Below are 25,234 nucleotides of genomic sequence, written 5' to 3'. Positions count from 1 at the left end.
AGAAAAGAACTACAACCAGCTGAGGTGTTTGGTGAGGGGAAAGGGAATAGGGAATAAGTAGTTGAAGAAAGTTGTTAGAAATACCACATAACCACAGTGACCATATGACCATAGTGACCACATGACCAATTACATAAATGAGAAATACATTTATCTGAGTATTTCCTCCATGTTTTGAAGTGAATATGTTTGTGCATGTGTGTTCAGTTGTCAAGGGTGGACTTGATGAATTTTATGTGTCAACCTGATTGGGTCATGGTGCTCAGATATGTGGTCAGACATTCTGGATGTTTCTGTGAGCATGTTTTTGGATGAGATTAACCTTTAAGTCAGTGGCCTTTCAGTAAAGCAGATTGCCCTCCATAATGTGGGATGGGCCTCATTCAGTTAGTTGAGTACAAGAAAAAGACTACCGTCCCCCAAGCAAGAGAGAAATCTGCTAGCAGTTTGCCTTTGGACTTGAATTACAACATTGGCTCTTTCTGGGTCTCCAGCCTGCCTGCCCACTCTGCAGATTTTGGACTTGCTAGGCTCCATAATTCCATGAGGAAACTCCTCAGAATAAATCTGTCTGTTTCCCCATGTTGGTTCTGTTTTCCTAGAGAACCCTAATACACCAAGCGTTGGCTATTGCATATAAAGCTATCATGAATATTCAAGTACAGGTTTTTGTATGAACATAAGTTTTCACTTCTCTAGAGGAATTACCCACAAATATGATTGCTGGGTCATATAGTAAGTGTGTGTTTAAATTTATAAGAAACTGCAAAAGTGTTTTCTAGGGTAGCTATAACACTCTGCAGCCCCACCAACCATGTCTGAGAGATGAAGTTGGTCTGCATCTTCTCCAGGACTTGGTACTCTTAATAGTTTTAACTATTCTAATGGGTATGTAGTAGAGATATTTTTCTTTTTGAGTTCTAGTCCAGCTCCACCATTCTCACCCCAACATTTGTCATCATTTTTTGTTTTTCTGTCTCCAAAACCTGCTTATGTGGTCTTTTTAGAAAGCATGGGATGATAAGGACAGGTTGATGGGAATTGGATCAGACATATATAACTATTCTCCAGAACTATTACCTGGACAATTACCTCCCAGCAATTATCATGGATTTTACAAGGAACTTTGAAAAAGCAGGTGTCATTATCTATCACTGCATAATAAAATTCTCTAAAACCTAGTGGCTTAAAACAACATTTATTTGGGCCAGTGTCTGTGGGTCAAGAATCTGGGTCCTCTGACACTGGATCTCTCACAAGGCTGCAGTCATCGCAAGGCTTGACTCAGAAGGATTCACTTCCTAGCTCTTCCATATGGCTGTTGGCAGGATTCAGTTCCACACAGTTCAGTTGTTCTCAGTTGGACTTAGGGCTTCCTTGCTAGCTATTGGTTGGAGTCTGTCCTCAGTCCTTTGCCACACGAGTCTCTTCAATATGGCAACTTGCTTTATCTCTCTCTGTCTCTCTCTCTCACACACACACACACACACGCATGCACAGCCACACACACACACCAGGAGGGGATTAGACAAGAGCGTGAATAACAAGTGGTGGGAATTATTAGGAGCCGTTTCATGAGCTGCCCACCACAGCAGGTGTTTAGGTTTGGTGCTCTAGATAGAGGGGAGGCTACTGGAGAAATTGCCTTGAAGCTGTCTGCAAGGTGAGCATAGAGTGGACTTAGAATAAATATTTATTTGTGAAGGTTTAGGGGAGGAAGACAGATGCAGCTTATGGGTTGCAAAATTACAACTACTTCTTGGTACCACCATAGGATATACATAAAAAGAACCCTGCCTAGAGTGAGGTCTGTCACATAAAGATGCTCAACAGGTGAAATTATGGAGGTATTTAATACCATTTCTAGACTTGAGATCAAGAGGTTGGGACAGCACAATTATTCTTCCACAGTAAATGAACAAAAACCAGTGTCAGAAATCTACAAATTTAAAAGGCCAACTAAGTCCATTCTATGGACCTTTCTCAGATTTGAACTGTGGAAACAATGTTGAAAGCAGGAAGCAAGCAGTGTAAAGCATTAGAGATTCAAAGCCAAAGTAGAATAAGCCCTGGACCCCTGAAATCTACATACCGTATCAGTAGCCTTAGGAGGCCTTTTGTCAATTTAAACTGAAGCTAAAGAATACTTTTCATAAAAAAGAATGACATCATTTCCTTTGCAGCAACATGGATGCAGTTGGAGGCCATTATCCTAAGTGAATTACTGCAGGAACAGAAAGTCATATACCACATGTTCTCACTTAATAGTGGAAGCTAAACAATGGTCCACATGGACATAAAGATGGAAACAGTCGACTACAAAATAGGGGAGAGAGTAAAGGGGCAAGTGTTGGAGAAACTACCTGTTGCATACTATGTTCACTAGAAGAGCAGCAAACCCCAGCGTTACATAATACACCCATGTAACAAACTTGCACAGGTACCCCCCAAATCTATAATTAAGAAGAGAGTTCAAAAAAGAATACTTTTCAAAACATGTATTTTCACAGCATATTCATACTCCTAAAAAGAAATACCAGAATCTGATAAGATTAGTTAAGTCTGGAGAGAGGACTGGGAGCTCTGTGCTAGGAGACACACAGGACTTTTATAGTCTATCATTTTTTTGTTTTTGTTTTTGTTTGAGATGGAGTCTTGCTCTGTCACCCAGGCTGGAGTGTGGTGGCGCGATCTCAGCTCACTGCAAGCTCCGCCTCCCGGGTTCACACCATTGTCCTGCCTCAGCGTCCCAAGTAGCTGGGACTACAGGCACACACCACTATGCCCAGCTAATTTTTTTTGTATTTTGAGTAGAGATGGGGGTTTCACCGTGTTAGCCAGAATGGTCTCAAACTCCTGACCTAGTGATCCGCCCGCCTTGGCCTCCCAAAGTGCTGGGATTACAGGCCACCATGCCCGGCCTAGTCTATCATTTTATACTGGTTGAATTATGTTCCCATGGACATAAATTAAAAGAAAAATGAAAATACTTTTAATAACAATTTTGACTCTTTTAAACCATCTGTGAGGCAAAGATAAGTAGGATGGGAAAGGCAAACTATCTAGAAAATAATGAAAATGAGAATACTTTTTTTTTAAATCAAAAAACCTATGGGACATAGCTAAAGCTGTATTTAAAAGAGAATTAATAGCTCCAAAAGTGTTCATGTTAAAAATGAACTGAAAAAACTAAATATAGAACTTAAGAAATATAAAATATCATGCTGGGTGCAGTGGCTCACGCATGTAATCCCAGCACTTTGGGAGGCCGAGGCGGGCAGCTCATTTGAGCCTAGGAGTTCAAGACCAGCCTGAGCAAAATGGCGAAACCCCTTCTGTACAAAAAATACAAAAAACTAGCCTGGTGTGGTGGCATGCACCTGTAGTCCCAGCTATGCAGGAGGTTGAAGCGGGAGGATAGACTGAACCCAGGAGGTTGAGGCTGCAGTGAGCTGTGATTGTGCCACCGCACTCCACACTCCAGCCCGGGCAACAGAATGCGACCCTGTCTTTAAAAAACAAATAAATAAGAAATAAATAAAATCAAACCTAAATAGAATAGGAGGAAAGAATTCATAAAAGTGAAATTATTTTAAAAGAAAAACAACTGAAAAAAAGATATAACGAAGCTGATCTTTACAATTAAACTAACTCTGGTAAGCCTAGTTAAGGATAAAAGAGAAAAGTGAAAACATGCAACATTAGTAACTAGAAAAGATGCAAAAGGCGTTTTAAAAATTGTGAAAGAATAGGTACAGGTCAATTTTAAGGTAATATATGATTTGCTAGCCAAATATAAATAACCCAGATTCACTTAAGAAGTGGTAGAAAGTCAGCCAGGCACAGTGGCTCACACCTGTAATCCCAGCACTTTGGGAGGCTGAGGTGGGAGGATTGCTTGAGCCCAGGAGTTTGAGACCAGCCTGGGCAACATAGTGAGACCCTATTTCTGCAAATAGATTAAAAAAAAAAAAAACTGGGCGTAATGACACATGCCTGTAGTCCCAGCTACTGGGGAGGCTAAGATGGGAGGATCGCTTGAGTCTGGGGACTTGTGGGTGCAGTGGGCTGAGACTGCATCACTGTACTCCAGCCTGAGAGACAGAGCAAGATGCTGTCTCAAACAAAACAAAAGAAGTGGTAGAAAGTCAAATAAACCATTACACATAACAGAAATTAGAATATAGATAAAGATCTGCCATTTAGAAAGGCAGCAGGACCAGATGACTTTATCATTAACATCGATCTAGCCTCAAAAAACAGACAATTCCTTTTCTTATAACTACACACAGAAGAAGATGAAAGGATCCCATAAGTGATGGTATGAAGCAAGGATAGGCTGAATAACAAAATCAGATAAAAATACCTAAAAAGAGAACTATAAATCAATATGTACTAATAAAAACATAAGTATTCTAAGTAAAAATAGAAATTTTAGTTTATTCAAAAAACAGCATACTTGGCCAAGTAGATTTTATTCCAAGTATACTGGTTTTTGAAGGGAAGCCCGGCCTAGATCAGCTGACTGTCAGCCAAGCCATAGACTCCTGAGCAATATTAATGCTTACTGTGGCATGCCACTGAGATTTTGTAGTTGTTTAGCATACAGAATTATTGTGACCGTAACTCTAGTTAACTATTATAGTTAGCTCCTCTGGACCATGTGCCTTTATGACCTTTTCCACTTGTTCCTTCATGTTCTTTTGTAGGAACTAAAGCCAGCATTTTGAGGATAGAAGCCATGTGCTAGGATAAAGGAAAAGAAAGCTAGAAGGAACCTGGGTCCTAAATTACCACAGGGCTACCATGTAGCCCTGGACTACCTACACTCAGATGTTTTTATGTTTATTCCATTGTCATTTTTGGTGCTCTGGCATATGAAGTCAAACCAAATCCTGACTTATATACAAATGGTCTGTACATTGTCAAATCCTATGGCCAGTTTTCAGCCTTTCTCCTACTTCATCCATCAGCAACATTTGGCCCTGCTGGTCATGCTTTCTTGAAAGCCTGTCTTCACTTTGCTTCTTGTACCCCACTCTTTCATGAATCTTCTTTTAACTCATTGGCTACTCCTTCTCAGCCTCAATTTCTAGATAGCCCTCATCTTCCTTAATTCTAAATGTTAGGGGTACTACCAGGCTCACTTTTAAGAATTTTTTTAAATAAATATTCAGTCTGTAGTTGATCTTAACTAATTCCTTGACCTTAAGTACAATCTATAAGCTGTCAACTTCCAACCTTATTTTCCAGCCATGACATCTCCCCTGATCTCATCTTATTGCTTATTCAACATCTCTACTTGATGGTCTAATAGGTATCCCAAATGTCACATGTCCAGAGCTGAATTTGTGCTGCATTCCTATCACTCCCCCCAATCAGTAAGTGGCAACCCTAAACTTCCATTTTGTTAGGCCAGAAAATCTTAGCATCATCCTGTCTCCTCTTTTTACTTATACTCCCTTCAATGTATCAGGAAATTCTACTGACTCTACCCTCAGAATGTATCCAGCATGCAACAGCCCATCACTGCCTTCCCCATTTCCACTCCAGTTCAGACCATCAACTGAACTACTGCATCACTTTAGTTGGTCTCCCTGCCTCAGCTGTTGCTCTATAATACAGCATATTCACCACCCAGCTTTCATTTAAAACACATGAGACCATGTCATTCCTCTGCTCACAATCCTCAAGTCACTTCCCATCTTACTCAAAGTAACAGAAGAGTCTTTCCTTCAGCCTTCAAGGCCTGCATGACCTGGCCACCAGTTCTCTATCACACTTCATCTTCTTCCTCTTCTTATACTCACTCCACATCACTACAGTGGCCTCATCAAACACACTCAAACTGTGCCCAACTCAGTACCTTTGCACTGCAGTTCCCTGTCTGGAACTCTGTCTCCCTGGCAGCCACATGATTTTATCCCTCCTTTCATTCAAACTTTTACTCAAAGTCACCTCTTTAAAGAGGCTTACCCTGACTACCTTCTCCACAGCAACATATTTCACATTGCACTGTCTACCATCTACCCTGCCTTATCTTTCTTCTTAGTGGTACCATGTTGCACATATCTGTGTATCACCCATCTCTTCTATAGACCGTAAGTCATGTAACAGTGTGGGGGAGAAAAAGGAATAACTTTCCTCACCCATTGCAAGGGTTGTGGCTGACGCTCCTGTAACAAAAGATTAACAAGAGAAAAGCATAACAAATTTATTCAATTAATGTTTTATGTGATATGGGAACCTTCAGACATGAAGACTCAAAGACCCAGGAAAAAGGGTATAACTTTATACCCTTAGGTTCAATAAAGAAGGAACAGTTGTGCAGAAATGTAACTGGACAAAGGGGGAGTCTGACTTCACACACTACGGAAAACTCAACAGTCCCTATTTGTTTAGATTCTTCTTGGCCCCCCGGATAATATGCCTTTACTTTGGGTATAGGGTGGGACATCTGTCACATCAGGGTCCTATGGCCTACTTTCATGGAGGGCAAGTCAGCGAACCCCTTTATGGCCAGCTCTCACATAGACAGGTGGAAGGTCAGAGAGTGGCCTTTCCATTTCTGCTGTTTTCTCAGTTTCCAAGGTGCCATATTTTGAGGTAGCATTTTCTGAGCCCCAACAACAGCAAGAACTTGATCTAGATTTTGTCTCTTTGTTTTGTTGTTATAGATGTAATCCTAGTGCCTATAACAGTGCCTGACACATAGTAAGGATCAAATAAATATTCACTGAGGACAGGAATCTTTCTATCTCGAGCACAATCTTTCCATCTCCTGGAATGCAGTGGGCACTGCAACAAATGTTACATTCCTAAAGTAACGGGATCAAAAGGTATCTTGAGTTGAATCATGTCCCCCAAAAGATATGCTGAAGTCCTAGCTCTCCTGTATCTCATTTGGAAATAAGGTCTTCGCCGGGCGCGGTGGCTCACGCCTGTAATCCCAGCGCTTTGGGAGGCCGAGACGGGTGGATCACAGGTCAGGAGATGGAGACCATCCTGGCTAACATGGTGAAACCCCGTCTCTAATAAAAATAAAAAAAAAAATTAGCCGGTGTGGCGGCGGGCGCCTGTAGTCCCAACTACTGGTGAGGCTGAGGCAGGAGAATGGTGTGAACCCAGGAGGCGGAGCTTGCAGTGAACCAAGATAGCACCCCTGCACTCCAGCCTGGGCAACAGAGCGAGACTCCATCTCAAAAAAAAAAAAAAAAAAAAGATAAAAATAAATAAAAATAAAAATAAATGAAAAAAAAGAAATAAAGTCTTTGTAGATGTATTCAAGTTAAGAAAAGACTGGATTAGCATGAGCCCACATTCAATACCTAGTGTCCTTAGGAGGAGAGAGAGATTGGGAGACACAAAGATACACACAGAAGGAAGAGGACCATGTGCAGACGGAGGTATAGTTTGGAGTTAGGCTGCCTCGGCTGAAGGAAGGCCAAGGACTGCCAGCCACCACCAGGAGCTAGAACAGACCCATGGGACATTCTCTCCGGCAAGGCCATCGGAGGGAACATGGCCCTGAGGATACCTTGGTCTTGGATCTCCAGCCTCTAGAAGTGTGAAGGAATACATTTCTGTTGCTTTAAGTCATTCAGCTTGTGGTCATTGGTTATGGCAGCCCTGGGAAAGTTATACAAAGGGTGGGGAGAACTAGGCTTTCAGCATGATCAGTTACCTCATCTGATTAAATGCCAGAATTAGAACTCAGGCCTTCCGACTCTGGGCTTCTCAACTTTATTTCCTTTAACCAACCCCCAAGGAGCCTCTTTAGGCTTTTTTTCTTCCCGAATCATCTCCTACCCCCACCTCCATAAAGTTTTTTTTCTTTTTCTTTTCCTTTTTTTTTTTTTTTTTGAGACGGAGTCTTTCTTTGTCACCCAGGCTGGAGCATAGTGGCATGATCTGATCTCGGCTCACCGCAACCTCCGCCTCCTGGGTTCAAGTGATTCTCCTGCCTCAGCCTCCCAAAGAGCTAGGATTACAGATGTGCACCACCACACCCAGCTAATTTTTGCATTTTTAGTAGAGATGGGGGTTTCACCATGTTTGCCAGGCTGGTCTTGAACTCCTGACCTCGTGATCTGCCTACCTAGCCCTCCCAAAGTGCTGGGATTACAGGCATGAGCCACCGTGCCTGGCCTCCATAAAGTTTTAATACCACAGATATACAGTATACTGTTTATGTGCTGTGGCCCTTTGAAGGGCCATAGACCATTAGAATATCTAATTTTTAAGATTTTGCCCCTCCTCCCAAGAATTCCGAATTTTTACCTCCTGGCAGAGGGAAGTGTGGCATTGATAATGCATGCTTTCAACTGAAATATTATCTGATAATGGCCATAAATGAAATATTTATTTTTCTGTTATCAGGAAAAGAAATGTAGGTACAGCTCATGAATATTTATGTCAGCTCTCCCTCTGTCCTATGATGGGATTATACTTCTATACCTGCTCAGAAGTGGAGTGAGGCCCTGTGACTTGTTTTAGGCAATGAAATGTGAGTGTAACTACCATGTATCACCTTCCAGTAGAAGCTTTGAGACGTTGTATAATTCCCTACCTTCTCCTTCCTGCCCCTGTAATTATGGAAACACAGGGTATGATGGAGCCTCTGGGAGCTGGGACCCCAAGTGAGAGTGATGAACAGAGCTTCCCTGATGGCTCCCTGTGCACCACATCTATGAATGAGAAATAAGCTTCTGTGAAAAGCCACTGAGACTTGTTTGTTTAGTTTTTGAGACAGGGTCTCTGTCACCCAGGCTTGAGTACAGTGGTACGATCATGGCTCACTGAACCTCTGCCTCCCGGGCTCAAGTGATCCTCCTACCTCAGCCCCCTGAGTAGCTGGGACTACAGGTGTGTGCTACCAGGCCTAGTTATTTATTTATTTATTTATTTATTTATTTATTTTTTAAAGAGAGGGCTTCATTATGTTTCCCAGACTGGTCTCAAACTCTTGGGCTGAGGCATTCTGCCCACCTCAGCCTCCCAAAGTGCTGGGATTACCAGCGTGAACCACTGCCCCAGCCACCACTGAGATTCGAGTGTTTTTTTTGTTTTTTTTTTTTTTAATCAAAGAAAAACGTATCCCTTCCTCACAAACACAGTATTGCATGAGGGAAAAAGTCAGATGCATAAAATTAACTGTTCTTTTCTCCTTACTTTTAATTTAACATGGTACTCACAAGGGAAAATAAAAACTCCAATAATGTTTTAAAATGTAATTAAATAGAACATTTCTGAGCTTCTTGTTTAAAACTTAACTTCTCACTCGCTTACTATATATTAAATTCTGAAACATAAATAAAACAAAGGTTCACTGCTCTAGAACTCTATGTTAGAACTTCAATTCAAGTATAGATTGACCTGTTGTAAATACATGGGATGCAGGGAGACTTGCCAGGACTGAGGGCTCAAAGCTTTTTTTACACTTTCTTTGCAAGATATATGGTGCTGGATCATGGACTCCATCACCAGTGAAAAATAAAATTATGTGTTTATTGGATTTGTGTGACCTTTTCTTCCAACAATCTCAGGAAACCAAACTTTTAGCACATCCACTCCCTAAGTAATTTTAACATGCAGAGAGGATGAGAAGGTCAAACAGTTACAAGAAGTCTGCTAGCCAATGTCAGCGGAATGCATTAGGTGTCAGTAGAGTTTCTATTTCAAATATTAACAAACAGGACATAAAGCTACAGTATAGCTGGGGTGAAGCAAGAGGCATGCCGGGAAATGTGCTAAATAACCCGCAGGAATTGGGCAGTGCAGCCAGCCTTCTCAGAGAGTACAGGAGAGGAAGAAGTAAAAGGCAATGTTTTTAGAACCGAAAGCTAGGATTTTTATCAGGAAAGATGCCTCACACTGGAGCCTTACCCTCATTCAAATATTTATTTTGCTTGTGTAAATTCAGTCATTTGTAAAGGTAGAAAGCTCTCTTTTCCATTTGCTTCGTTAATTACTGTTTGCCTCCTTTCACTGAACAAATTTTGCAAGATTTTATGAAGTGTTTTCTTTGTCTGATCTTCTGTAATAGCCACCTATAGTTTTTGATACTGGAAGTGGATTCAGCCCAGAAAACAGAGCCACTGCAAGTGTTACAGGGGCCAAAGGATTTAATAAAGGAATTAGGGTTATACATATGTGGGAGAGCTACTGGGAGCGTGGGGCTGAACAGCAGGTAGAGGATCAGAGAAAAGTCCCTTAATAACTTCTGCCTAAAGAGCTGGAGCAGGAAGGGAAGCTCTTCTGGCCACCACGTCCTCCTGAGAATAACAGCTTAGCTTTTCAAATCTCATGCAAGTTCCTCTCAGTGGCAAAATCCAGCCCTGAATTGTATGGAAAGGGCATTCCGAAAAACATGGCTCCCCGCTTGGAGGTGAGAGGTGGTACTGCTCAGATGACCAAATGCAATCCAGCATAGTTAATTACACATGAAAAGGGAACTCTATTTATTGAAGTTGAGTCTGTTTATTTTAACTGATAATTGGGTTGCACGCTAAAATTATGAATTCAGTTCAGTAAGTTGCTCTGTTGAGAGCAAAATATCAGCTGATGTATTTTTAATTTTTCATGAAATGATTTTCATCACATTTGAGATGTGTGTTTGCAACAAAGAAAAGCTCTAATGCTAGTGGTCAGGGCAGCATCCCCCACCCTGCCTTGATGCCTTGGCGATGGAGGCTAGACAATGGCAATATTTTGAGTAGCCTATTTTGTCTTCATCAAGAAAATAATCGAAGCTGCCTCTTCTTCTGGTTCTGAAACGTAATTCAGGTCTGAAGCATGAAAAATTCTGTGGACTGTTACTTGCACTAGAATTGAAAACTGGCTTGTAATAGGAGTCTATAAATGAATAAATGAGCATTTAAACGTTTATCTGTAAGTAATCTAACTAGAGAAGGCACGAGATAATTATCAAGGTGATGTTTTAAAATGAAGAAGAAAATCCACAGGCTTTGGTTAAAGATTCTGCATTATTTAGGATTTGATTCCCAAACCTTCAGGGTTCCCAGAAGACAGAAAAGAGGCCCCTTGTAGTTTAGAAAAGCTAGAGAGAGAGAAAGGGAGAAAAAGAGAGAGAGAGAGAGAGAGAGGAAATGGAACATAAAGAATGGTAGAATGGTAAAGGCAGCTACAAAGTCACTAATAGAGCAATCTTAGGTGTAAGTAAGAAAAGAGATCACTCCTGTGATCAGGTTCTGTAACAAGCTGAACAGAAATGTGATTTAGCTTGTTCTAGAAAAGGACGACTAGCAAGAGACTTGCTCAATTGAATAATTCTTTTTTTCCCCTGAATTCACTCTTGAGTATGTCTGGTGTGGATAACACTTGTTTAATTTAATAGCCTAGCTTTTAGCCATTTTTACATAGAGAAACCTATTCCTTGAACAAAAGCAAGACTGCATTTTTTCAGCTTATTTCATATTTAGGATCTCCCTTTTCTCCTAGATGGTGTGGAACTCTACTATCACCAGGTGGCAATTCACAACTTTGCAGGTGAGAGACAAAGGTGAAAGGAAACTGTTCCTTTCAAGTGCTAACAGCATTGCAATTATGATCATTTTTGACATTACAAGCCATAATTGCCAGGACAAAATGCATTTCAGAGTTTGGGCTGCTTCAACAAGTCCTGAAAAATTAATTACTAACAGTTTCCTTCAGAGTTGCTCTAAAAAATTGCAAATGCTGATTTATTTATAGCTATAGCATTTCAAAGATTTAATTTTTTCCCTTAAAATTGCTGTCAATATTGGGATAACCTGAGTATAATTCGGCCTATATTATTTTCTATCGTATTGGGTTGTAGAATCATGACCTGTTAGCTCAAATAGGCATTAGCAACTACTGTTTACAATGAGATACCCCCACCCCACCTGTATGCATTTTCTGCTATACTTTGCTATGATAGTCTCAGTTTCCAGTCTCCTGTCTCCTATGACATAGGACTACCTAGCTCCCAGGGATTTTTTAAGGATTAAGGAGGTAATAATACATGGACATGGCTAGTATAGTGCCTGCCACATAGTAAATGCTAAATAAATGTCAGTTGCCTTCCCTCCATCCCTACAATTTAGGTGCGTAATGGGATGACTACCGATTGTAAAGCTGTGTATCAGGCATTGTGCTAACCGGTTTCATTCCTCAAACAGCCCTATAAGGAAAAGGAGGCTCAGCTGCTAACTTGCCCAAGATTCCACAGCAAATACCTGGCCGACCTGGAAATTAAACCTCAGGACTTTCAAACCCTTTACTGCTATGCCATCCTGACCTTGATTCTTCACACCAAATATGAAATCCCATCATACCTCAGGTAGCCTTTTCATCACTTCGGGGGCTGGGCTCCTATGGGAGAAAGATTCTTGTGGTTTTACAACATTTAGTTTTTGAAACTACAGTACAGCCTTGCCAATCCCTAATGCTTGAGATTGACACAGAGAAGCAGACTTGGCTGGCACACAACCAAAAGTCGGCCTGCCTTCCCTCCAAGGTACAAGGATATTCAGGCTATCTAGCTTTTTGTATGACACACATGAGACTAAACTAAAAAAACCCCACTTTTTTAAAATTTAAAAAATACTTTTATTCCAAGGCTTGATGCACAAACGTGTATCCAACGTTGCCCCTGTCCACCTTGATTTTCCATTAATCTACATGATGCCCGCTGACAAAATTCTCTTGATTCCTGTCTACTTCTCCAAGTGCCATTAAATTCTGGTTCTCTCTTCCTGGTTCCTGTGATTTCCAGAGAGTCACTGTCTTCTAATTTGGTGCCCAGCTTTTTGGGCTCCAAAAAACTCCATTTCCAAAATCACTGAGTAAAAGGTACGAATGTCCCTCTGGGTATGTGGATAGGTTGGAAACCTTTAGAAAGCAGATGCCTAGAGTATGTTAAGAGGCTCCCAGTTTCATCACCACCAGAGAACACCTTTATGACCAATGTTGACACTCCACTATCTGGATAATGCCTCATCTAAAAAAGCCTTATAACCATGATATTGGTCCTAGAACTTGAACAGGGGTTTTAGGTAACTTCTGATGGACTTTTACATATGTTTTTTGTTTTTGAGATGGAGTCTCACTCTGTGGCCCAGGCTGGAGTGCAGTGGTGCGATCTCAGCTCACTGCAACCTCCGCGTCCTGGTTCAAGCGATTCTGCTGCCTTAGCCCCCTGAGTAGCTGGGATTACAGGTGTCCACCACCACACCTGTCTAATTTTTGTATTTTTAGTAGAGACGGGGTTTCATCATGTTGGCCAGGCTCATCTCGAGCTCCTGACCTCAAGTGATCCTCCTGCCTCAGCCTCCCAAAGTACTGGGATTACAGGTGTGAGCCACCATGCCCAGCCCATGTATATTTCTTCAAGGTGCCTTACCTAGTGAAAATAAATATAGATATAATTCTACCTTGATTTTTCACAGTGGAAAAATGAATTGGAAGATTATCTTATGGATTATTTGCTTTGTTTTTATTTAACGGTAGAACTGTATGAACTTCTGCCATGTACAATCCTTTTTTAATCATTTGCTTAGTATCTCTGAGACTTCTAGAACTTTTACACTAATATCTCAGGAAGTAGAATAGCTGGTATCTTTTGAAACTTTTAAGAGGGACCCCGTAAAGAAGCTTGGTCCTATAACAGAGGAATCAATTAAAGCTTTTGCATTAAGGAGCACTCATCAGTTGAACATATTCCTCCATTACAGGGTTGACCCCTGTGGATCTGTAGAAATTTCTTTGGTGAAAAAACATTAAGAGCAGTTTTCACTAATAAATCCCTTGCTTTTTCCTCTTAGAAACGTCCCTTTACTCTTATGTCAAATGTGTGAAATGTTTTCTAAAATGAGAAAGGTTCAAAAGTGACTATTTGTAAATTGACAACCTGTATGTCAGCTTTCTGTATATACCAGTTAATGGTAATTTGATATTTAATCAGAGTTTTCCAGAGAAGCAGAACTAATATTCTGTATGTGTTTATATGTATGTGCATACATATGTATTTTATTTATTTGTTTGTTTTGTTATTTAGTTATTATAAGGGATTGGCTCATGGGATTATGGAGGCTGAGAATTTCTAAGATCTGCCATTGGTAATAGAGACCCAGGATAACTGATGATGTACTACCAGTCTAAAAGCCTATATTTCAGTTTGAGTCTGAAGGCAGGAGAAGACTGATGTCCCAGCTCAAGGCTGTCAGTCAGTGGGAGTTTCCTCTTAGCCTTTTTGTTGTATTAGGGCTTCCATCAATTGAATAAGGCCTTCCCATAATTAGAGAGGGCAATCTGCTTTATTCAGTCTACCTTTTCAAATGTTCAAATGTTAATCTCATCCAGAAACATTCTCATAGACACACCCAGAATAATGTTTGACCAAGTGTCTAGGTACTGGATGTCCCATTCAAGTTGACACATAAACTTAACAATTACAATATTCCATTGCTCATAACATTGAATGCAGCTTAAACTTTCATTCTCAGCTTATATTAAGGCTGTTAAGAACTTGACTATTTGTTGTAAACTTTAAATCCTGCTCTTTGTTAATTATGATTCAGTAGCTCTATCAAAACACATTTTATGTGTGCTTTAGGCATGTTTTTAAGAATAAAACCTTGGCTTGTATAATACATATATTTCCAAGTTTAGGCTCTAGAGAGTTACAAAGAAAAAGAAAAGCAGCCCCTGACACCTGGGAGACGGCTTCTTACTGTCCACTTGTCCTGTTGTTGCTAGGAGCTAGCCTTGGTATTTTCCTCTTAAACAATTTCACAGAATATCAAAATCAGTTAAGACCGCTCTGTGACCATCAGAAATAAAGACAAAAACAAGACCACTCTCAAATCAGGTTTGAACATACACAATAACATAGACATTGTTGGACATTTTACTAATTTGTTTCATTTCATAAAGAACCCTATATGGAAAATGAGGCTCAGCTGCTAACTTATCCAACATCCCTCAGCCAAAGCATTACCCAAACCATAAAAATGACCAAAATATCCCTCCATCCTGATTAATATGCGTGACTATTGTAAACTTTAAAACTTAACTGATAAAAAAAAAAAACCCTTTCAGTCATTTTTGAGGTACTGCAGGAATATGAAGTACATATAAACAGTAAATATTTTCTAAAAGAAAGGTAAAGTCACTAAATTATGTTTCTTTTTATGGGTACTGGAAAGAGTTTTTATATAATAACTTGTTTTTATAGCTATGAGATAGACAAGATTTTAACTTCAAAATAAAAGGGAATATTGGCATGATTCAGAGTTTTTAAAAACTGGTTTACCATATAAAAATGTTGCTAGCATAACATTTTGATTTGTTCAAGACCAGTGTTATTTCTTATAATTCAAACTTGCCTACATTGGTTTGCGAGTTAAATGATCTACGTATGTTTCTGTAGCTTGTTTAAAATTAAAAATTACATATGTAATTGTATTCAACTAAATAGAATGATAATAAATATCCTTTTAAAATACCTAATTTTATGAAAATGTATAATACTGTAAATAAAAAATATGTTAGCTAAATTGAAATTACCAGATCCTTCACTAAATTTAAGGTCATAGAGAAATGACTGAATTCATTATGAAAAGATCTTTGAAGGCCTAAACAATTATTAAACAACTTTTTAAAGACATACAAAACACTGGTTATGAAACATAATTTGACTCATTTCTTAAAATAACAATACATTAACAAAGCATACAAATGTCTTTGGACATTTTTATTTTTATTTATTTTTCTATTTTTATTTTTTTTTTTTTTGAGACGGAGTCTTGCTCTGTCGCCCAGGCTGGAGTGCAGTGGCGCAATCTCGGCTCACTGCAAGCTCCGCCTCCCGGGTTCACGCCATTCTCCTGCCTCAGCCTCCTGAGTAGCTGAGACTACAGTTGCCCAGCACCACACCCAGCTAATTTTCTGTATTTTTAGTAGAGACGGGGTTTCACCGTGTTAGCCAGGATGGTCTCGATCTCCTGACCTCGTGATCCACCCACCTCGGCCTCCCAAAGTGCTGGGATTACAGGCGTGAGCCACCGTGCCCGGCCTGGACATTTTTGTATACATCATTTCCCTACTCAAAATAGCCAAAATGATTTGAAATAAGTGCTCATAGAGCAATAAATAAAATTAGGTATGTCTAAAATTCTCTAAACTGTAATTAAGTAAATTACTATAAGAGACTTTGTCTACCAGACTTAGTACAAAAAAACTGACAAATTATAAAGTTTAACTTCTTTTGATAAATAACATAAGTTGAATATGCTAACATAAATATCTTTCAATTACTGAATACTTCCAAGTTAAAAGGAACATCTCATGCTAAACATCTCAGGGCACAAAGACTGATAAGACTGATACAATAAATGTGCACCAAAATATTTTCCAGAATTCTAAATTCACAAATATTTTTCTCTTTTACTCATAAAGGGTCTGGACATACTGTAATGGGAATCATTTGAAACCTATTGCTTCTTTCACTCTTTCATTAGCCCCAATAGCCAAGTCATACGTATATTCTCCAAGAGCTTTAAGAACAATAGTAAAACATGTAAAAAAATTAATTAATTTAGCTCTAGAGTTTCCACTAAATAATGATTATCATGCTTTACAAACTCTTTAACAAAAATGCTTACAATTTTTCAGTTAAGTCACCTAATGTCTCTTTTTTTTTTTGAGGCGGAGTCTTGCTGTGTCACCCAGGCTGGATTTTGAGGCGGAGTCTCGCTGTTGCCCAGGCTGGAGTTCCGTGGTGCAGTCTCAGCTCACTGCAACCTCCGCCTCCTGGGTCCAAGTGATTTTCCTGCCTCAGCTTCCCAAGTAGCTGGGATTATAGGCGTGCATCACCATGCTCAGCTAAGCTATTTTCTGTATTTTTAGTAGAGATGGGGTTTCACCATGTTGGCCGGGCTGGTCTTCAACTCCTGACCTCAAGTGATCCATCTACCTCAGCCTCCCAAAGTCCTGGGATTACAGGTATGAGCCACCGTGCCCGGCCACCTAACTTCTTATAAAAAGCTTTCCCTTGACACATCACTGTCCATTACTGTGACACTCCAAATTCAGCCACCCACCCTCCTTTACCTGAAAAAGAAAGAAATCCCATTGTTCATACCCTGCACAGCCTTTCTACTGATTTGATTATCTTTGTTAATTCTCCATATTTAAAAAGAAAAACTAAAACTTTTCAAGCAGGCTATACTATCAGAGAATTAAATTTATCCTTAAATAGATAGAAGCTCTCACTGTGCTCTAGTTGATAAAGTTGTTTCCCATGGAGTACACACTGACAATTCTGATTCTGCGGTGCGTGTATACTGGGATGGAAGAATTCAGTACATTGATGGCAGATGGTGGGAGCTAGGATTCTTACTGGTGGAGTGGGTACTTACAGATAAGCAAGGGGAGGAGAGGAGAGTGATGTGTGCGGTAAAGAATTAGAGTTGGCAATATCAGCATGAACTCAGCTGAGAGAGCCTGGAGGTAAAGGCACTGGAGTAGCAACAAGCACACCTAGCACTCAGATTTTGGTTTCCAATAAGAGGAACCAGGGCTCTTGGGAGAAATGGCTGATTCTGGAATTGGGGCAGGAAATATACAAGATGAGCCTGGAGTGTTGTGTAGTGCCAGAAGGTAAGACAGTGCTCAAGGAAAAACAAAACACAACAGAAAATCCTGCATTGATGGGGGTGTGTCAAAGAGATACAGGAGCCAGGGGAAAAGAGTCCCCAGTGGCTAAAACTGGAACAATTTGATCAACAAAATAAATATTTTGTAGCACACATTACAAAATAAAGATTAATGAGTCCATACTGACACAAATAATAGATTGAATAAATACCTGAATATATGGAGAAGAATAGACAAGTCTCCCAAGCAGGAGAAAATAAAGATAGAAGAAACATAGATATGTTTCCAAGTAATTTATGTAGAAACTCTGCCCTCAAAAGGGCTGGGGAAAACCCCCTACTCTTTATGTGTGGGCTGCATGTAGTGACTTTTTCCTGAAGAACACATTATAGGAAGCAGGGCGGAAATAGCAGCTGTACAGTGGAGAAACCTGACAAACACTACCTCAGCCAGCTGATCAAGGTTAACAATGGTGATAAGTCTCATTGGTAATACTGTGTGTACCTTCACATGCTGTGATGAAAATGGAGCTTTACCTCTGTGGTCTTTCTTCCCCCTAATCCATAATCCCAGCTTGATTATGAAGAGGACATTAGACAAACGCCAGTGAAGAAGCATCCTACAAAATACTCGACCAGAGCTCCTCAAAACTGTTATGCTCATCAAAAACGTCTGAGAAACTGTCCCACCCGAAAGGACACTGAGGAGATATGACAACTACATGTAATACGGTAACTGGGTAAGATTCTGCAACAGAAGAAGGATATTCGGTAAAAATAAGGAAATCTGAATAAACTATGGATGTTGGTTAATAAAAATACATCAGCATTGGTTCATTCATGGTAACAAATGCTCTGTACATTAAAAAATCCAGAGCAAAGCCCTACTTCCTTAAGCCTTGAATGCTGTAGTAAGTCCTTTCTGACACATTCTTAGTCAGATGTCCCATGAAGTGTGTTCTCTCTCAATGCCACGTGTAATAACACAACTCCAGGTGTATTTATAGTGCTCTTTGGCATTGGCAAAGCCATGATTCAATCAAATCCATGATGACCCTTAACAGGCTGACAGTGGGGAGTTTTAGATTTATGTTTTCTGAGAAGAAATCCTGTTTTTGGCTTAGTGTTGTTGTTCTTATTTTTATTTTTTAAACTTTTATTCAAAATATCATGCTCTTTTTTAATAGTATAGATTCTCAACAAGACTAAGTATTTCTCTAATTGACCTCAAGATGGCAGGCTTGAATAAAAGATATTTCCATTTTAAAGTTCTGGGCTTCTCAAAAATTCTCTTTGAATTTGGAATTACAAATGAATGCTGTTTTCCTCACTCTTTGTAGACTTTTTTTAAGTATCTGTTTCTTTTATATTTGTTTTCTTAATTGTCTCCTAAAGGGTTATGACATTTTATTCAATTTTTTTTTTCTTAGAATATCAAAGACAGTCATAAGAATCTGGAGATTACCTTCATTCTTTAAAAAAATGATGATAAATGGAAGAGGTACATTTAGGCAAATGTTGTCCTAGGATGAGATCAGTGATACACACTCCTATACTGCCTCAGGAGAATGCTAAATTACTATTATTTTTTCTTTTTTAAAAAATTTTATTTTAAGTTCTGGGATACATGTGCAGAATATACAGGTTTGTTACCTATGTGTAACAAACACATATACACGTGCCGTGGTGTTTTGCTGCACCTATCAACTCATCATCATCTAGGTTTTAAGCCCCGCATGTATCAGGTATTTATCCTAATGCTATCCCTCCCCTTGCCCCCCACCCCCCTACAGGCCCCAGCGTGTGATGTTTCCCTCCCTGTGTCCTTGTGTTCTCATTGTTCACCTCCCACTTAGGAGTGAGAATATGTGGTGTTTGGTTTTCTGTTCCTATGTAAGTTTGCTGAGAGTGATGGTTTCCAGCTTCATCCATGTCCCAGCAAAGGACATGAACTCAGAGAAGGCTAAATTATTATTACACTTTAATTGCAAAAAGCCTTGCAATAATCTAAGTTACCATCATGCATCTACGATAATTTTATCCTGGAGTTTTGGGGGATGAATTTTATGTACTATATCAGCAAGTCGTTGAAAAAAACAAGCTAATGTGGGAACTCTAACCAGTGGTTCTATAACATCGTCGTGTCTAAAATTCTCCCATAGTAAGTAAAACAATATTTTGATTCGATTTGGTCTTTAAAAAGCATGTCACATATTCCTTCCTTCTTTCTCCTAATTCTATTAGAAAAAGCAATATAGTATGGTAGTTAAGTACATAGGCTTTAGAGCCAGACAAACTCAAGTTCAGGTCTAATTCAGCCTCTTATTGGCTGCTGCTTTCTTCTTGGCCAGGATGCTACTTAACCTCTCTGAATCTCCTCTGAAAAGTGGGTATAATATTTCTCATAGGGTTTATGAATGGAAAGCACTTAGCACAGTTGAATAAATGACAGGCATTATTATTATTTGGGGGAAAAGAAGGAAGGGTGAAGTGAGGAGTATCACCAAACAATACTGTAAATTGTGAATTACAGCTCCAAGGAGATTAATAAAATTATATGGATTTTTAAACTGTGATAATCCATGAAAGCTCAGAAGACCCACCTTTCCATAATGATCCCACTAAGGATTTGCTGTGAAATTCAAAGCAAATTATCTAATGACTTTAGGACTCAGTTTCCTTATCTATTTTCACAGCATGTCCATGACCACAGATGTGGGTCAAAGGCCAGAAGGAATTTCCTGAACGTTCTGTTCTTTATAAGACCCCTCAGACCCTCAGTCAGTTCTGAGATTAGGGTGAGGGTTGGGTCATTGGAAACCCCAATAGTAAGCCTGATTGAAAGCCTCACCAGCCCCACAGGACTGGGGCTCAGAAAAGCTTCAATTTAATTTAGAACAAATAGGGTGTTTACACATCTAATGATAACAAATTTGCACTCATTCATAAACACAGACACAGATTTTTTTTTTTTTTTGAGACGGAGTCTTGCGCTGTCTCCTGGGCAGGAGTGCAGTGGCGCGATCTCGGTTCACTGCAAGCTCCACCTCCCGGGTTCAAGTGATTCTCCTGCCTCAGCGTCCCGAGCAGCTGGGATTACAGGCACCCGCCACCACGCCGGGCCAATTTTTTTGTATTTTTAGTAGAGAGGGGGTTTCACTATGTTGGCCAGGTTGGTCTCGAACTCCTGACATCGTGATCCACCTGCCTCAGCCTCCCAAAGTACTGGGATTACAGGTGTGAGCCACTGCACCCGGCCACAGATTTCTCTTATATTCATTATAGAGCCTTGAGGCCTTACAGGAGTAAAGAAAGATATTGGTTTGTTGAGTGTACTTGGTGACTCAGCTTAGCTGATGTGACATGTGCTGAAAAATGAGGAAGATACTTCTAAACCTAACCTGGACCTTTGGGCAGCAACTGGTGACAAAAATTGACACAGGATTTACAGGCATCTAAGGAAATACCTAAATACCATTGAGATCTACCTGTTATTTTTTACTTGAAGTACGTGCTTTTGGTGAATAGAATACATTCTCGACCCCATCAGATCTCTCACCAGACATGTTAACTAGTGACCAACTGATGGACTGGTGGTTAATTGCCTCTGTCAACCCCCAGAGCAGAAAATGCTAAGAAATAGCCAAGAGCAATGTAGCCAGAGGAGGACAATTAAGCCTTTGTTTTAGAAATTTGCCTGAGTAGTTTTCACTGGGAATTAGGGGGACTTTCTTTTTCCAAATAGTATCCATTTTGAAATATTCAACACAGGGCTGAATACTCAAAGCAACCCCTCGGATTACCCAATCCTTACTCTCAAGTTTGTTGTGTTCCAGGTGTTTCGCTGTTGCCTTAATTTTTAGGCTCACTATTGTGAATACCACATTTTCGACCCAGGAAGACAGTGGGAATTCACTGAACAGTGAGCAACGCAAGCAATTTTTACTAAAAGTGAAAGAGAAGTCAAGAAGGCACCATCAGGGTGCTGTTCTTTTCAAATAAAATACACGTGTCAATAACAGCAGTGGACACCGGGGGGCAGTAACACACAACATAGGCAGCCATTTTTTTTTCTTTAAATTTTATAATTAAATTGCATAAATTAAATAATGGTTTTCCAAGTTTCCACTTTGAAAAAAGAATTTCCCCAACAGTGTCTGCTGGTCAGGAGATACCACGCAGAGATACATGACTCAAAAGGTTGTCTTTTGGATCTTAATCAGAAGATCTGATTCTCTTTGTGAATCCAGTAATATTGCCATTTTACATCTTTGACTTGAAATTAGGACAGACTATCTTTTTAAATTGGCTTTTACTATTTTCTCTCATCTCATGGCAGAATGACCAAAAGCTATATATAATTTTTTTTCTTGTTTTGTTTCTTTATTTGAGATGGAGTCTCACTCACGTCGCCCAGGCTGGAGTGCAACGGCGGAATCTCGGCTCACTGCAACCTCCGCCTCCTGGGCTCAAGTGATTCTCCTGCTCAGCCTCCTAAGTAGCTGGGATTACAGGCACACACCACCTCACCCAGCTAATTTTTGTATTTTTAGTAGAGACGAGGTTTCACCATGTGGTCCAGGCTGGTGTCACATATAATTTCCTATATTCAGGTTTGTAAGTCAGCCCTTCCTAGTTTGAGAGGACAGACTAGGCCCTGGGGTTGTGTGCGGTCTTTCCCTGGCCATGGTGATGGGCTGGAGTGCAGGGGCCGGGGGATGGAGCTTCTGCTTAACAATGGTTTTAGGGCCGCGGTCATCTTGAGGCAGGTGTGGCAAAGGCACCCTGGAGAGGAGAGGTGAAGAGACCTGGAGGCGCCAGGGGTTTGAGAACAGATGGAGAGCAGGTGACCCTGGAGCTCACCTTCCTTGGGGCTGGGACAAGAGGAAGGCCACATGTGCCCCTGTGCAGAGCCAGCTTCCGTGGGACACACAAAGGCATCCACACCCTAGGAGTTTCAGCTTTTCTCAAGTACCACCTCCAGCCTCATCACTCTGCCAGCTGCTCCTGCTTAACTTGTCAGACTCTAGGGACCTATGGCAAGAAGATCACTGGACCAACCAGGAAAGGAAAATACTAAGGCTTCAAACTTTTGGAAAGCTACTGGCCATACTTTTATGGAGCACAGAAGAAAAACAAATCCTCAAGTATCTGATGCTGTTTAGAAATAAGTATAAACTGCAGTTCATCCTTAAAAATAGCTAAATAATAACAGCTGACTGTATATAGTGCTGAAGGGGGTTGGCCATGGTTCTAAAGTCATTTAATTCTTATAAAGACCCCATGGAGCATGTGCCATAATTATCCCAGTTGGGGAATCTGTGGTGCACAGAGGCTAAATGACTCAGCTAAGGACGCTTGAGTTTTAAGAATTGGAGGTGGGATTTGAACTCAGGCAATCTGGTACCGGAGGCTACACTCTGAACAATTATGCTCTGATGCTGGCAAAATGAGAAATGCAAAGTTTCCTCCTGTAAATGAAAGCAAAGCAAACCCTTACTCTGAATTTCTGTAACTGGATTTGGAGTTAAGTTACTTGAATACATATATGATAAATTGTCTGAATGAAAAATGCTGTTTTACATGGATACCTAACTCATTTAAAACTTATAATGGGATTTTTGCCTTTAGTTATTCTAATTCCACTTCCTGGTTACAGATACTTAAAAAAAAAAAAAAAAAAAAAAGCTTTTATACCCCTCTACTAGAAATCAAGCATCCCTAGAGAGAAATCGCATCTTTTTCATGACCTTTTTTAGCACTTGGCATATTTATCATGGGGTCTAACTCAGAGAAGGTATTCCATAAATATTTATTAGCTGCTTGTACAGCTTTAATAACTATTGTTGCTTCAATAAATATTCATTATGGGTGAAAAGTACATCTACCAGGAGCTCTTGTTTTACTATATATCATAATAGGAAAATAAATTTATGAGTTTCTAAAAGATGGAAAAATTTATGAGCTAAAATATATCTTAATCACTAATGTATTTTTAAGAATCATTGATAGTTTCTTAAATTGTTAATGCACCCAAGAGGAAAGGGAGAAGTGATGAAATTATGAAAATAACAAATTCAGGATTCTTAAGAGAAGACGGCTAAGATTATATGATAGACAATAGGCTAGGCATTTTTATAATTACTTTTTTTAGCTTCTCAGAAATGCTAAAAGGCTATTATATTGTTCCCATTTTCCAGATGAGGAAGCTGAGAGTTAGGGAAGTAACTTCCTTTCCAACTAGTCAGGATTTGAATATGTCTGGTTTCAAAATCCATACCCTTTCTATTATACATTATATCAGTCAAGAATTCATTCTATAGCAATAGACTTTGTTGATGGTGGTTTAAAACTGTGGGATTTATTTTCTCACATGAAGGGTAGTGTGGAGACACCTGGGTGTTGGCAATGGCCCAGTGTCTGGGTGATGTCAGGGCAATGATACTGTGATGTTCTCAGCCTTTCCTCATGGTTGCAAGACTCAAGGGAGGAAGATGAGAAGGGGAAGTAGGCACTCAAATCCAAAAACTTTCTTAGGAACCTCACAGCAGATTTCATTTATATCCCATTGTCCATAACAGAGTTAAGGAAGAGGATGATTAAGAGTTGGACAAGCCAATGATCAGGGTCTACACAATCAGGTTGTGATGTTTGATAGTAGATTCTTTTGATGTTGTCTCTGTAGGGTAATTGTTAAATGATCAAGCAGTTCCTCTGAGCTCATCTCCAGCGGGTACATTCTGGGTCAGAAGAACTGAGTTTTCAAGTGCATCTGGGGTATCTGGTCACTTTTGCTTCTGCCAACATAGTCTTGTCCAGTGTCAGAGAGAGGACATGCTGTTAAGTGCTGCCACTTTTCATGTACTTCCTACAAGTACCATGTCTGTAGCTCTTTGCTGTAAAACTGGGGCACTGGGTTTTTCTACTTTCTGATTTTTGGGTTTCAAATAGAAAGAGCATCAGACAAGGAGTCAGAAGGCTCGGATTCGAGTCCAGCTTTGTTACCCATGAAGTGACCTGGAATAAATCCCTTAAGCCCCATGGACTTTTATCTTTTTCATCTTCACAGGGTGGTGATAATATTCTTGGCTGTTTGTCAGGGTTGCAGAATGTACTAGTAAGCACTCTGAAATCACCGAGGTCTTATATAAATGAACGTGTCATTACCGTTATTAGGTCCAAAGGGGCCCTCTGGATCCAAGCATTGCAGTGACTATCTTGGATCTTGAGGCTGTAAGATCTCAAAGTCTGGAGCCTCTGTCATCCTTATTTCCATTTCCTGAAAACTAGCACAATGCCTGCACTTAGTGGCAACTTATTAAATGCTTATTCAATGAGGGAGTGAGTAGGTGAATGACTGTATGCATTTTTAAAAATGAATGAAGCCCAATCCTATGACAACTGAATTCTGGCCCTTTGGCTCTGCCTGTGCTCTTGCATGTCTATCTGCCTGCTGGAGGTACTGCCTGAATGGCCTTCACACAGCATCCAAAAGTGATTTTACCTCCAAGGTACGGTAGCTCTTATCTTCTGCTCAAAGCTGTAGGACTTCCTATTCCTGCCACCAGCATCTCTCTTCTCCAGTCCCTGGGCAT

General features: G+C 40.1%; 1 long non-coding RNA gene across 1 annotated transcript in view; it reads left to right on the top strand.

Moving 5' to 3' along the window:
• Nucleotides 1–6,215: 6,215 nt before the first annotated feature.
• The window catches only part of LOC117981639 (uncharacterized), a 40,929-nt gene continuing 21,910 nt past the window's right edge, over nucleotides 6,216–25,234 (top strand). Inside the window, exons 1-3 of the long non-coding RNA XR_004673219.3 lie at nucleotides 6,216–11,508; nucleotides 12,162–12,322; nucleotides 18,214–18,379. This is a non-coding gene — a long non-coding RNA (uncharacterized LOC117981639). The remainder of the gene's footprint in view (nucleotides 11,509–12,161; nucleotides 12,323–18,213; nucleotides 18,380–25,234) is intronic.

The sequence above is a fragment of the Pan paniscus genome, chromosome 11 (genome assembly GCF_029289425.2).
Source record: "Pan paniscus chromosome 11, NHGRI_mPanPan1-v2.0_pri, whole genome shotgun sequence".
Taxonomy (NCBI): Eukaryota; Metazoa; Chordata; class Mammalia; order Primates; family Hominidae; genus Pan; species Pan paniscus.
This window is presented reverse-complemented; position numbering and strand designations above follow the sequence as displayed.